The sequence below is a fragment of the Podarcis gaigeae genome (assembly GCF_964106915.1).
Source record: "Podarcis gaigeae genome assembly, chromosome: 10".
Lineage (NCBI taxonomy): Eukaryota > Metazoa > Chordata > Lepidosauria > Squamata > Lacertidae > Podarcis > Podarcis gaigeae.
In genome coordinates this window covers 10,452,128-10,463,866 of record NC_139686.1, presented here as the reverse complement: position 1 = coordinate 10,463,866, position 11,739 = coordinate 10,452,128, and the positions used below count along the sequence as shown (strand labels likewise).

Below are 11,739 nucleotides of genomic sequence, written 5' to 3'. Positions count from 1 at the left end.
CTGAAACTGCCTTGGTCGCACTGGTTGATGATCTCCGGCGGGCTAGGGACAAAGGTGAGAGCTGTTTCCTAGTTCTGCTGGATCTCTCAGCGGCGTTTGATACCATCGACCATGACATCCTTCTGGACCGTCTTGAGGGGCTGGGAGCTGGGGGCACTGTCATACAGTGGTTCCGCTCCTTCCTCCTGGGCCGTGTTCAGAAAGTGGTGGTGGGGGATGAGTGTTCAGACCCCTGGGCTCTCACTTGTGGGGTGCCTCAGGGTTCTGTCCTCTCCCCCATGCTTTTTAACATCTACATGCAGCCGCTGGGAGGGATCATCAGGAGGTTTGGGCTGGGTGTTCATCAGTATGCAGATGATACCCAGCTCTACCTCTCTTTTAAATCAGAACCAGTGAAGGCGGTGAAGGTCCTGTGTGAGTGTCTGGAAGCGGTTGGAGGATGGATGGCGGCTAACAGATTGAGGTTGAATCCTGACAAGACAGAAGTACTGTTTTGGGGGGACAGGAGGCGGGCAGGTGTGGAGGATTCCCTGGTCCTGAATGGGGTAACTGTGCCCCTGAAGGACCAGGTGCGCAGCCTGGGAGTCATTTTGGACTCACAGCTGTCCATGGAGGCACAGGTCAAATCTGTATCCAGGGCAGCTGTTTACCAGCTCCATCTGGTACGTAGGCTGAGACCCTATCTGCCTGCAGACTGTCTCGCCAGAGTGGTACATGCTCTGGTTATCTCCCGCTTGGACTACTGCAATGCGCTCTACGTGGGGCTACCTTTGAAGGTGACCTGGAAACTACAACTAATCCAGAATGCGGCAGCTAGACTGGTGACTGGGAGGGGCCGCCGAGACCATATAACACCGGTCTTGAAAGACCTACATTGGCTCCCAATACGTTTCCGAGCACAATTCAAAGTGTTGGTGCTGACCTTTAAAGCCCTAAATGGCCTCGGTCCAGTATATCTGAAGGAGCGTCTCCTCCCCCATCGTTCTGCCCGGACACTGAGGTCCAGCTCCGATGGCCTTCTGGCGGTTCCCTCACTGCGAGAGGCCAAGTTACAGGGAACCAGGCAGAGGGCCTTCTCGGTAGTGGCGCCCGCCCTGTGGAATGCCCTCCCATCAGATGTCAAAGCGATAAACAACTACCTGACATTCAGAAGACATCTGAAGGCAGCCCTGTTCAGGGAAGTTTTTAATATGTGACATTTTAGTGTATTTTTCATCTCTGTTGGAAGCCGCCCAGAGTGACTGGGGAAACCCAGCCAGATGGGCGGGGTACAAATAATAAATTATTATTATTATTATTATTATTATTATTATTATTATTATTATTATTCCACGCTCTTCTTAAAACATGCTTTGGTTCAAAAGTTTATCTCCACACAGCCTTAAATCCACAGCTTAAGTCCTTAAAACGACATTTCTGACTTGTGAGGGGGGGGGGATTCTTGTTTAATCACATAAGGGAAAGAAAGGAAAGTTTTTTCCCCCTCCCCCATCAGTCCCTTTGCCATACCGAGTCTTGGCGTATCTTCTCATGATTTATACTTGTTCCTCCGACTCGTCTTGTTTTATCAGAGATCTCTTCTGTTAGCAGTCTTTACTCCCCCTTCTTCCTTGAAACATGTGCATTCGCTTCATCCAAATTGTTTCTTTTGAAGTTCTTGCAGCTAGTGGGACGGCGTCCAGGAGCGCCGAAATCCCACAGGAGGGCATTGTGCCTAGTGCCCCCATCCCCACAAATTCGGGGGTGGTATAGGGCACAGCAGGCAAGGGCAGTCCCCCACCACAATCCTGGGGGGGAGGGTAGGGAGGCTATTTACTCCCATCACAGCCTCCAATTTACCTAGTGGGTCGGAGAGATGTTATTGTCAGCCATCTTCTGATGCGCCCCTAGTGGTCCCTAAGAAGAAATGCATAACTTGGCTAGAAAAGCTTCTCATCTAACTAGTCTGGAAACAAAGCAGTCATGCTTGTTCCTATGTTCTCTCAAACAATAGCTCCAAGATGACATCTCATCTTGATGTCAGTGGGCATCTTCGGGGTAGTTGGTTTGTTACATCCAAGGTTCCTGAAGCTCCTTAATCTCCGAGCCCTGGCATTGTTTGCTATCCATGACCTTTCCTTTTTTTTTAGGCATGTGCTACATTCTGCCATTTGGAAAGTTCATTTTTGATCTTTACCATCCTCCTAGCTGCATGATAACCCAAACCTGGCAAGAACCTCGTGCTCATTATTCTGCTAATTCACCCAGATTTACCCACTCGCTGCCTTGCAGTATTTACATTCTGGCACTAAGAAGGGAAATGACCTCTTACTGCTTACCACAGCTGCCAAGAGGTGGACACTGGTGGCTTCTCAGAAACGTAGAGAGATGAAATTGGTTCTCCCAGGGATTGCTGGCACTATGAATTCTTTATATTGAACAGTTGGCCTGCAGTAACCCAGAGGATATTAGATTTCTTCAGAACAAAACAGGCAATGCTGAAAATGTCCTTAAACAGTTCTGTTCCGACAGCTGCCCTCCCTCCCTCCTGAAGGGATTGCCGCCCTTTTTAAGGACAAAATTTCCTCTCCTAGATGAGCAACTTTTAACCTTTGTCTCCAATCTCCCGTGGCCTGTTGCTGTCAATAGAAATTGACAATACAAGAAGGCAGGGAATGAGTAGCGAAGTTAAGAGAGGTTCTAAAAGGGGTGATGCCGAGAAGGGGAATCCTGCAGCCCAAATAATGGAAAGTTGCTTTAGCATCTATAGGTGATGTTTCTTTAGATTTGAGATTGGTTCAACAAAATTTGATGTTCCAGGTGTGCTGGAGTCCACAGCGTTTTTCAAGGAAGGAACTGGCTTGTTTGGATAGATGCTGGTGACAGGTAAAAGGTAAAGGTAAAGGACCCCTGGACGGTTAAGTCTAGTCAAAGGTGACTATGGGGTGTGGCACTCATCTTGCTTTCAGGCCGAGGGAGCTGGCGTTTATCCAGGTCATGTGGCCAGCATGACTAAACCACTTCTGGCACAACAGGACACTGTAACGGAAGCCAGAGTGCACGAAAATGCCGTTTACCTTCCCGCCGCAGTCATACCTATTTATCTACTTGCACTAGTGTGCTTTGGAACTGCTAGGTTGGCGGGAGCTGGGACAGAGCAATGGGAGCTCACCTGTTGTGGGGATTCGAACCGCTGACCTTCCGATGGGCAAGCCCAAGAGGCTCAGTGGTTTGTACCACAGCACCACCCATGACTGGGGCACAATCCAAGGGAACATGGAAACTTGTACTGACATACTTCAGTGTGGTCTTGATCACATTGTGTAGATATAACACCTGAAAAGGAACATAGAAAGCTCTCTTACTCCAAGTTGGACAACTGGTCCATCTAACTCAGTATTGTCCACACTGACTGGAAGCAGGTCTGCAGAGTTTCAGGCAGGGGACATTTCCATCTCTACCTGGAAATGCTGGGGGTGGAAACTGGGAGCTTTCCCCTGCAAAGATGATGCTCTACCCCTGAGCTATGACTGCTCTCAACAAGCCTAGATTTATTGCGTGGTGAGTTTCCCCCCATGGAAATAATGACACATGACACAATTATTAAGGTTAATGGGCTAAATAAGGCCACAACTTTTATTGATTACATGTGATAAGCGGTATTGGCTTAGGCATTGGTCCTAACCGACTATATCCAACTTAAGCCCATCCGCTAGAAGTCCATGAAGGTTTAACCACCGGTAGGGGGAGTCCTGCTGATGCACATCAACAAGGAACTCCCCCGGGGTCACCGCTAGGGGGTGTACCTTAGGCCCTCACCTTCTTAGGCTTTGGACAGGGCCACGCCCCCAGAATCCTTTATTGGACTACCCTTCAATATGTGGGGCAGGTGATGGCGCCACCTCCCCTCTTCCATCTACAGAGCAATACCAGTGCCTAACCGCCAATACCAAGAAAGTTGTGATGATTTGCTACGAGGTAGGCGAAAACCAAGTGGCTGGTGCCAATTTGCCAAGTGGAAAAATTCCTACCAGGCCCCTCAACGACGACCAACCAAGGTCCATAGTAAGGTCAAGGAACGAAAACCTTATAGGCCGGGAGGGTGGGAAAAGCAGGAACAGCTGGTAAGCGGCAAAGAGGGAGATCCCTGGCCACGTCCTGCTTTAAATAAGGCAGGCCACACCCCCAGAGCCAGCCGATTGGCTGGCCAGGAGGTGACGTGGCCGGGAATCCCCCCAATTGTGCGGGGGCTGGGTTCCAGCTACTGTGTGCATGGTGGGGCTGTGAAGCCTGCAACTCCACCTCCTCCGAAGGGCGGAAGTGGCTTTAGTGTGTTGGAGGAGTTGAGAGAACAGTTACCCTGGTAAGCACCTTAACTTATCCAATAAGCATGTGCAGCAGAAGTGAAACATTCCAGGTAGAAAAGACAAAGGCCATTGTAGCACACAATCTGATTGCATCTTCAGAGGCTCTTTCATGCCTTCAGCCGGAGGCACCATGTTCAGTCTTGTGGATGGGGGAGAAGTACCTTCCATTCATTCAAGGAAGTCGAACAGCATTCACAACTTGGCAGTGCCTCTCTGATGCATGCATACATCCATAGCTGAGGCTTCAGTAAAGTCCCAGGCACACTCAACTGACAGTACCAAAAATGGAAATGTTTGTTATTTTCCCATCACAAAAACAGGGAGTCACGCCATGCTTGTAAAGTCAAACAAAGGAAAAGTTCAGATGGCACCGAGATCGTCAAGATGGAAATAAACAACAGCGGCCGAGGAGAAAAACAAAGAAGCTGTACTTACAGAGTTAGAAATTACACCCCTCTTAAAAATGCAAACAAAATGGAACAAAATGCAAAATAATGGAAGGCAGAGGGAGAGACAATGCTATAGGCGACATTCACAACATATGATTAAAGCATGGCTTCCTCCAAAGAGTTCTGGGAGCTGTAGTTTGTTAAGGGTGCTGAGAGTGATCAGGTGACCCTTATTCCCCTCCCAGAGCTGGTTTAAAGGTAAAGGGACCCCTGACCGTTAGGTCCAGTCGCAGATGACTCTGCGGTTGCGGCGCTCATCTTGCTTTATTGGCCGAGGAAGCCAGTATACAGCTTCCAGATCATGTGGCCAGTATGACTAAGCCACTTCTGGCGAACCAGAGCAGCACATGGAAATGCCGTTTACCTTCCCACCAGAGCGGTACCTGTTTATCTACTTGCACTTGATGTGCTTTTGAACTCCTAGGTGGGCAGGAGCAGGGACCGAACAACGGGAGCTCACTCCGTTGTGGGGTTTCAAACCGCTGACCTTCTGATCGGCAAGCCCTAGGCTCTGTGGTTTAGACCACAGCACCACCCACGTCCCTATAGAGCTGGTTTAACCATTAATAAATCATCAGATCGAACTCAGAAAAGCAGCTCTGGGAGAGGCACTGAGAGTCACCTAATAACTCTCAAGAGCCTTAATGTACTATAGCTCCCAGAACTCCCAGAAGAGCCATGACTATTTGTGGGAAGCCATGACTCTGAGCAGGAGAAAGCTGGATACATTCCAATAATTTCATCATACATCTGCTTTGGAATGGCTATATATAGGGGTTGAACAAACTCTCATCTGCACTATCTAATTCCCTTTGGCTTTCCTGATGCAATTTGCAGCAGAAAAAACTGAAAGTTGCTGACAAAAGAGATGTACCTCCAACTCAGGGTACATTGTTAACATCACAGACTGACTTGGGCTTGTAAAAAACCCAATGATGAGGCAGACTGATTCTCCTTGCACTCCCACTGTATATGTCTGACACATATCCCAGTCACTCTATCCAAAATATAGGTGGATAAGAACATTATACGCATGAACACAGTGGGCAAACTCTAGCCCTCCAGATGTTCTTTGACTACAACTCCAATCGTAATGCATTCCTAATTCTTTCCTAACATAGGAATGCTGGCTATGCCTGATGGACGTTGGACTCCGTACTTTATTTCTTTGATTATTGCATTTATATCCCACTATTTTCTCCCACAAGCACGAGGTGGTGTACATGGTTCTCATTTAATCCTCACAACAACCTTGTGAGGCAGGTTAGGCTGCCCCAAGGTCGCCCAAGGAGCTTCATGCCCAAGTGGGGATTCAAACTCACGTCTCCCAAGCCTGATATTCTAACCATTACACTAAGCTAGCTCTCGACATCAGGGTTTCCCAAACTTGAGTCTCCAGCTGTTTTTGGACTACAACTCCCATCGTCCCTAGGTAGCAGCACCAGTGGTCAGGGATGGTGGGAATTGTAGTTGTTGCATTAACCCCACCCCACCCCAATCATTCAGTTTATCTGTACCGTTCCACTTTTATTTTACACCATGAAGGAAGGACCAACAAAGGGGGGAGACTTGACACAAGGCAGACATAATCCCCCAAGTGTACCAACATGTCTGCAGTGAGCCCTACCCAGTTGGCATGCCAACCTTGATGGGTCCTAGACAGAAGATTGTTACACTCACAAAGGACCTGCATATGGAAGTGGATTCAGTACGGACTGAAACAAAGGACAGTGACCAGCCCTTCCCTCTGGGGGCAGGAAACAGTGAACTCCTCTTTGTCCTCAGGAATGTAATCATGGGGAGGGGGAAAGGAGGAACCGGAGAGGTGACAAGACACTCAGGTTACTACCACAACTCCTCCCTGAACCCTTCCTCTTTGTGATGTGTCAGTGATGTAGTCAGGATGTAGTTATGATGTAGTCTTAGGGGTGTAGCATGGGGGATTAGTAGCTAATAAAAGTTGGGGTCTTCTTTTGTTCAGGGCTTCCATCTTGCTTCATCCTGTAGTGAGTTGGAGTCCTGTCGTGACAGTCTCAATGAAGACCAAGCCTACTGGCTGCTGTTTCGCTCCAGTTGTCCTGGTTGGTGTCTTTGCTTTTTGTCCAAGGGAGCCCTCGGATTTCTCTCTTAACATAGTCCAAAAACAGCTGGAGAAACCCAAGTTTGGGAAGCCATGCTCTACACGAATTCTATACAGGAAGTTCTGAGGCGTCTGCACAAGCAGCAAATTGCAGCTAGCTGAATGGAACCAGGAAAGTAAGATTTGACTCTATCAGCATCCATTTCGGATTCACCAGTGGTCTGCCTCCAGCTTCTTCTGCTGTGTGACAGGCATGATCAAACAGCCTGAAAGCGTGGAAAACAATCCTCAGACACTCCTGTGCTCCATGGCATGAGAGCGAAAAGCTTGTTGGAACGCAACAGGAAGCCGGCCTATGTTGTCGGCTGCTCTTGAATGAGGCAGCTTGATTTCTGATCTGGACAGTTGAGTTGGGAATTGTATCTGTGATAATAATGGGATCAGTCAGGGGGAAGCTATTTTTAAAAGACATGCCTGCGGGCCAGAGGGTAACCCCCAAGGGAGAAAAATAATCCAAACTGCCTTCGTTCGTTTATGCTCTCGCAGCCGCATTGTGGCCAGCCACTCTTGGCTGGCAGACGTCAATGGAGGTGTGGGAACGAGCAAAAGCAGGGAAGACTAGCTGAAGGAGAGGTGGGGAAGAAGAGGCAGCTTGGCAGACAGGTTTAGAGGTCAGCAGGTGTGTGCCAATTGGCTTGATATGGCAATAATGAGCAATTCCAGAGGAGGGGGGGGAGAAATCCTGCAATCAAGCAGCCTATATATTTCACGAAATAAGTAAGTAAAAGAAAGGCGTTTCCCCTTTATTTGGTAAAGGACCCCTGGACGGTTAAGTCCAGTCAAAGGCAACTATGGGGCTGTGGTGCTCATCTCGCTTTCAGGCCGAAGAGTGGGTAGCGCTGTGGTCTAAACCACTGAGCCTCTTGGGCTTGCTGATCAGAAGGCTGGTGGTTCAAATCTGTGCGATGGGGTGAGCTCCCGTTGCTCTGTCCTAGCTTCTGCCAACCTAGCAGTTCTAAAGCACACCAGTGCAAGTAGAAAAATAGGTACTGCTATTGGAGGGAAGGTAAATGGCGTTTCCATGCATTTTGGTTTCCGTCACGGTGTCACGTTGCACCAGAAGCAGTTTAGTCATGCTGGCCACATGACCTAGAAAGCTTTCTGTCGACAAACGCCGGCTCCCTTGGACTGAAAGCCAGATAAGCACCACAACCCCATAGTCGTTCTTTACCTTTACCCTTTATTTGATAGTATCTTGGGCACGTGGCTGTTTGTCAGCAGCCCAGAATGGAAGGACTCTTCCTGTTTTGGGGATGAAGGACCACAGCTTAGTGGTAGAGAAGGTCCCAGGTTATGTCCACGGCCCACTGCTTGTTTGTGGCCCCCAGAACACTGCCCAGAAGTGCATGTGGCCCCTGAAAAATGTTCCCTTGGCTTGCCATCAGCAAAGCTCACTTTCTTTCTCCTCCTTGGTGCATAGAGAGGGGCTTATTCATGAGCAGTCACCATTGTGATCCATGGTGCCTCCCTTATCCCTCATGCAGAATGAGGAGAGCTGCTGAGCAGTGCTGAGGAGAGGAGGACAGTGGTCCCAGGGAAGGCCAGGGCAGGCAGGAGTAAAGGCCCAGTTCCCAGGATGATGTAACATACCTTCTTCCCAGAAAATGAAGCATCATAGCGCTGTGAGGGAAAGGGCAGGGTGTTCTTCTAACAACTCTCATCACCCTTAATAAACTACAGTCCCCAGCATTCTTTTTGGGGAATATATGACTGTTTAAAGAAGTAATCCTTTGAATGTATAGCAAAGATGAGGACTGAGCCTAAATCACCTTCTGACCAATTTCCAGAAATTCATCCCCAGTGACCACTATCCTAATACAGTCATACCTTGGAAGTCAAACAGCTTAGTTCTTGAACGTTTTGGCTCCCAAACTGTTCCAGTTTGCAAACTATTTTTGGAAGCCGAATGTCTGGTGGGGCTTCAGGGGCTTCCAATTGGCTGTAGGAGCTTCCTGCAGCCCATCAGAAGACGCATTTTGGTTTTTGAACGTTTTCGAAGTCGAATGGACTTCTGGAATGGATTCTGTTTGACTTCCAAGGTACAACTGTAACAAAAAAACAAAACACAAAAAAACTATTCAAAATAACAGTTGTCACAACCCACTAAGGAAGATGATAACACAATACAGTTCAAAACAGTAACAATTAATTAATTGCACATTTATTCAGCCTGCAATTAAAATTAATTGGTTTGATGAATTCAACAAAACTGATGAACTTGAGCCAAAGTCTGATAGTCTCGTTAACATCTCCAGGGCCCCCTGTTACCCACACCCCTCTAGGTAATCACACTGGTCTAAATGTGTACTTTATGGCTACAATACCCGCACGACTTTGTCTCCTTGTTTCTTCCCCCTCTCTCCCACTCCATCCCTTTCTGCTTTGTGGAACATATACCTTCGTGAAGAGCTGTGGGAAATTCAAGAGTTTGCTCGCTTTTTTGTGCTATCCAAAAGTGTTGGTTTTGGATCCCTTTACACCCTTTTATGAACCAACACAGTTGCCTTTGCTTTTAACATGCCTTTAAAAAAGATAAGTTTCTCGGAAACTGCATCTGTGGCTGCATGCCAGCAGGATTGTTTTGTGTAGCGTAAAGGAAAATAATCTGCATTTTTATAAAGGAAGAAAAGAAGAAGTCATTTATTGGATTGAAGAAGCAGGCAAACGAGAGGTCACTAGATTTGGCACTTTTTTTTAAACTCAAAGTTATTTAAGACATGGTTGAAAGAACACACTTCTGTACAATGCCTACAAGATGATGTTACAAGCTCCCCGACCCCTCGTTGCCAACGCCATCCTACTCTTTGCGAAAGAGAAGAAAACAAGCAAAGAACAAAACAAAAACAAAAGGTCAACCCCTTATTCATCTCCACAACTCATTAGAGATGAGATGAACATTTCCAAACCATTTAGCAATGGAGAACAAATTGCTCATTAGTCTCAAACACAGCCATCCATGAGGGCTAGTGTATTCAAAAGTCATAATGACCGACATGATAAATGACCCTATCTTGACAGGGGGAACATTGCACTTTGGCTACCCCTTTTCAACAGACCAATCCCCACCAAGGTGACACCGGGCGAGGGGGAGGCAGAAGTTCCATTCATGAGCATTCTTGCTCATGAGTAGAGTATTGTAACGTTGATTATATTCCTTTGACTCTTGTGCCCTTATGGTGAATTGGTAAGCTTCCATTTTTCTCAGTTTCTCATTTTTCCAATCTTCAGATCAGTTCTCCAGGTTTCCACATTGGCCTGATTCAACTGGGCTCTACTTATGTCCTTAAGAAGGTCCAGTCACCTGGCTCTGTGTTGCTGGCATGGAAGTCCCGGCTTTGACCTTTGTAAACTGTAATGAGGGCAATTGAAAGACCTTCCTGATGCTTTTCTGTATCAGCTGAGACCGAAGCAGGGGGTCCATGCGTGGTCTCAAGGCACTGAAAAGAGAAAGAAGGGGAGAGGAAAGGATCGGCACCCAGCAGTCCATAAACCTGGTGAAGAAATATGTACTGGAGGGCAGCTCGGAAGGGTTGAGTGTCATGAGAGAGGCACGAACATCTTCTTTTTAAATCTAAGGGTTTATCCACACTTAAATTTTGCCCTGTTCTTTCCAGGTCTGTGCTTTAAATCTCAATCTTTGAGTGTGTGTGTGGGGGGGGTGGCTTTCCCTGCTGAAACCTGCTCTTTTAGGCCAGGAAGGTTTGAGGCCTAGTTCTCCAACTGTCACTCCTCAGACCACTTCTCCAACTGTCACTCCTCAGACCACTTCTCCAACTGTCACTCCTCAGACCAGGCAAGGAAGGCTGAAGTGGCTGAAACTTGGATTTGAGGCCTAGCCCTCCAACTATTTCTCCCCAGGACAGGCCAAGAAGCATTGAAGAGGCTTAATTACTGACCTTCACACAACCCGAGGCCTTTATTGAGAATGCCTGCCAGAAGGAGAAAACGAGGTGCAAAGAGCCAGAAGAGCATAATTGGGACTCACAATTCCTCTAAAACAAAGAATCGGCAGATAGCCAATGCCATCTTCCCTGACTCAGAAACAGAGCAGGTTGAGGAAGCTGAGAAAACGGAGCAAATAGAACAAACACCGAATAACAACGTTGGGGGAACCTCACCCCCCCCCTTTAAGGAAGATGATAATGACCCGACCCTCCTCCTGCCAGAAAAAGCTAATCCGTCCAAGAGGGCAAGAGCAGGAGCAGGAGGGATTCCTCCTACTCCTAATGCTGACCCACCCATGCCTCTAGAACAAGATATTAGAGAAGCCTGCTTTCAACCGATTCCGGATACGTACCCCTACCAAGAGATTTGCATGTTGTCTGCAGAAACTATGGTTCTGGTTCTCCAAAGACTGAATGAAATCCTCAGCAAAATAGTTAACATTGAGAAACAATTGGATACTAGTTCCTCCGCTTTAAATGCCCAAGGGCTTAAAAGGATGATAAGAAATGACTTTGTTAACAACTCACCAACTCCAACTATGGATGAAGTGAGGTCCTGTCAAGTCTTGCAAACGAACCAGATAATGCTTGAGATTCACCGATACGCTCATAGGTGGATGAACCGCAGACAAATTACTATGTCCTTGTCTCAGCTCCTGAATTACCATTACCGAAATGTAGATCTAGAAAATTTCCACTTCCTGCCTACCTTGAGAAACATCACGTGCCTATTTATGACCTTTAGGTCATCAACCCTCCCATCTTGACTCATGGAGATAAAGGATACTCTATGGTGGTTCCATTCTCTCTGCCCAATGAGGGTATTTAAAGACGAAACAAGGAGGCAATTGGTCCCTTGC

General features: G+C 47.4%; 1 long non-coding RNA gene across 2 annotated transcripts; it reads right to left on the bottom strand.

The window, feature by feature from the left end:
* Positions 1 to 9,607: 9,607 nt before the first annotated feature.
* Positions 9,608 to 11,231, bottom strand: LOC310826333. 2 transcript variants are annotated; one of them, XR_014555759.1, is made up of 2 exons: positions 10,832 to 11,231; positions 9,608 to 10,372 (listed from the first exon to the last, which is right to left on the bottom strand). It is a non-coding gene; the product is annotated as an uncharacterized lncRNA (long non-coding RNA). The 2 variants fall into 2 exon arrangements; XR_014555760.1 differs by lacking the exon at positions 10,832 to 11,231 and adding an exon at positions 10,614 to 10,823.
* Positions 11,232 to 11,739: the final 508 nt, after the last annotated feature.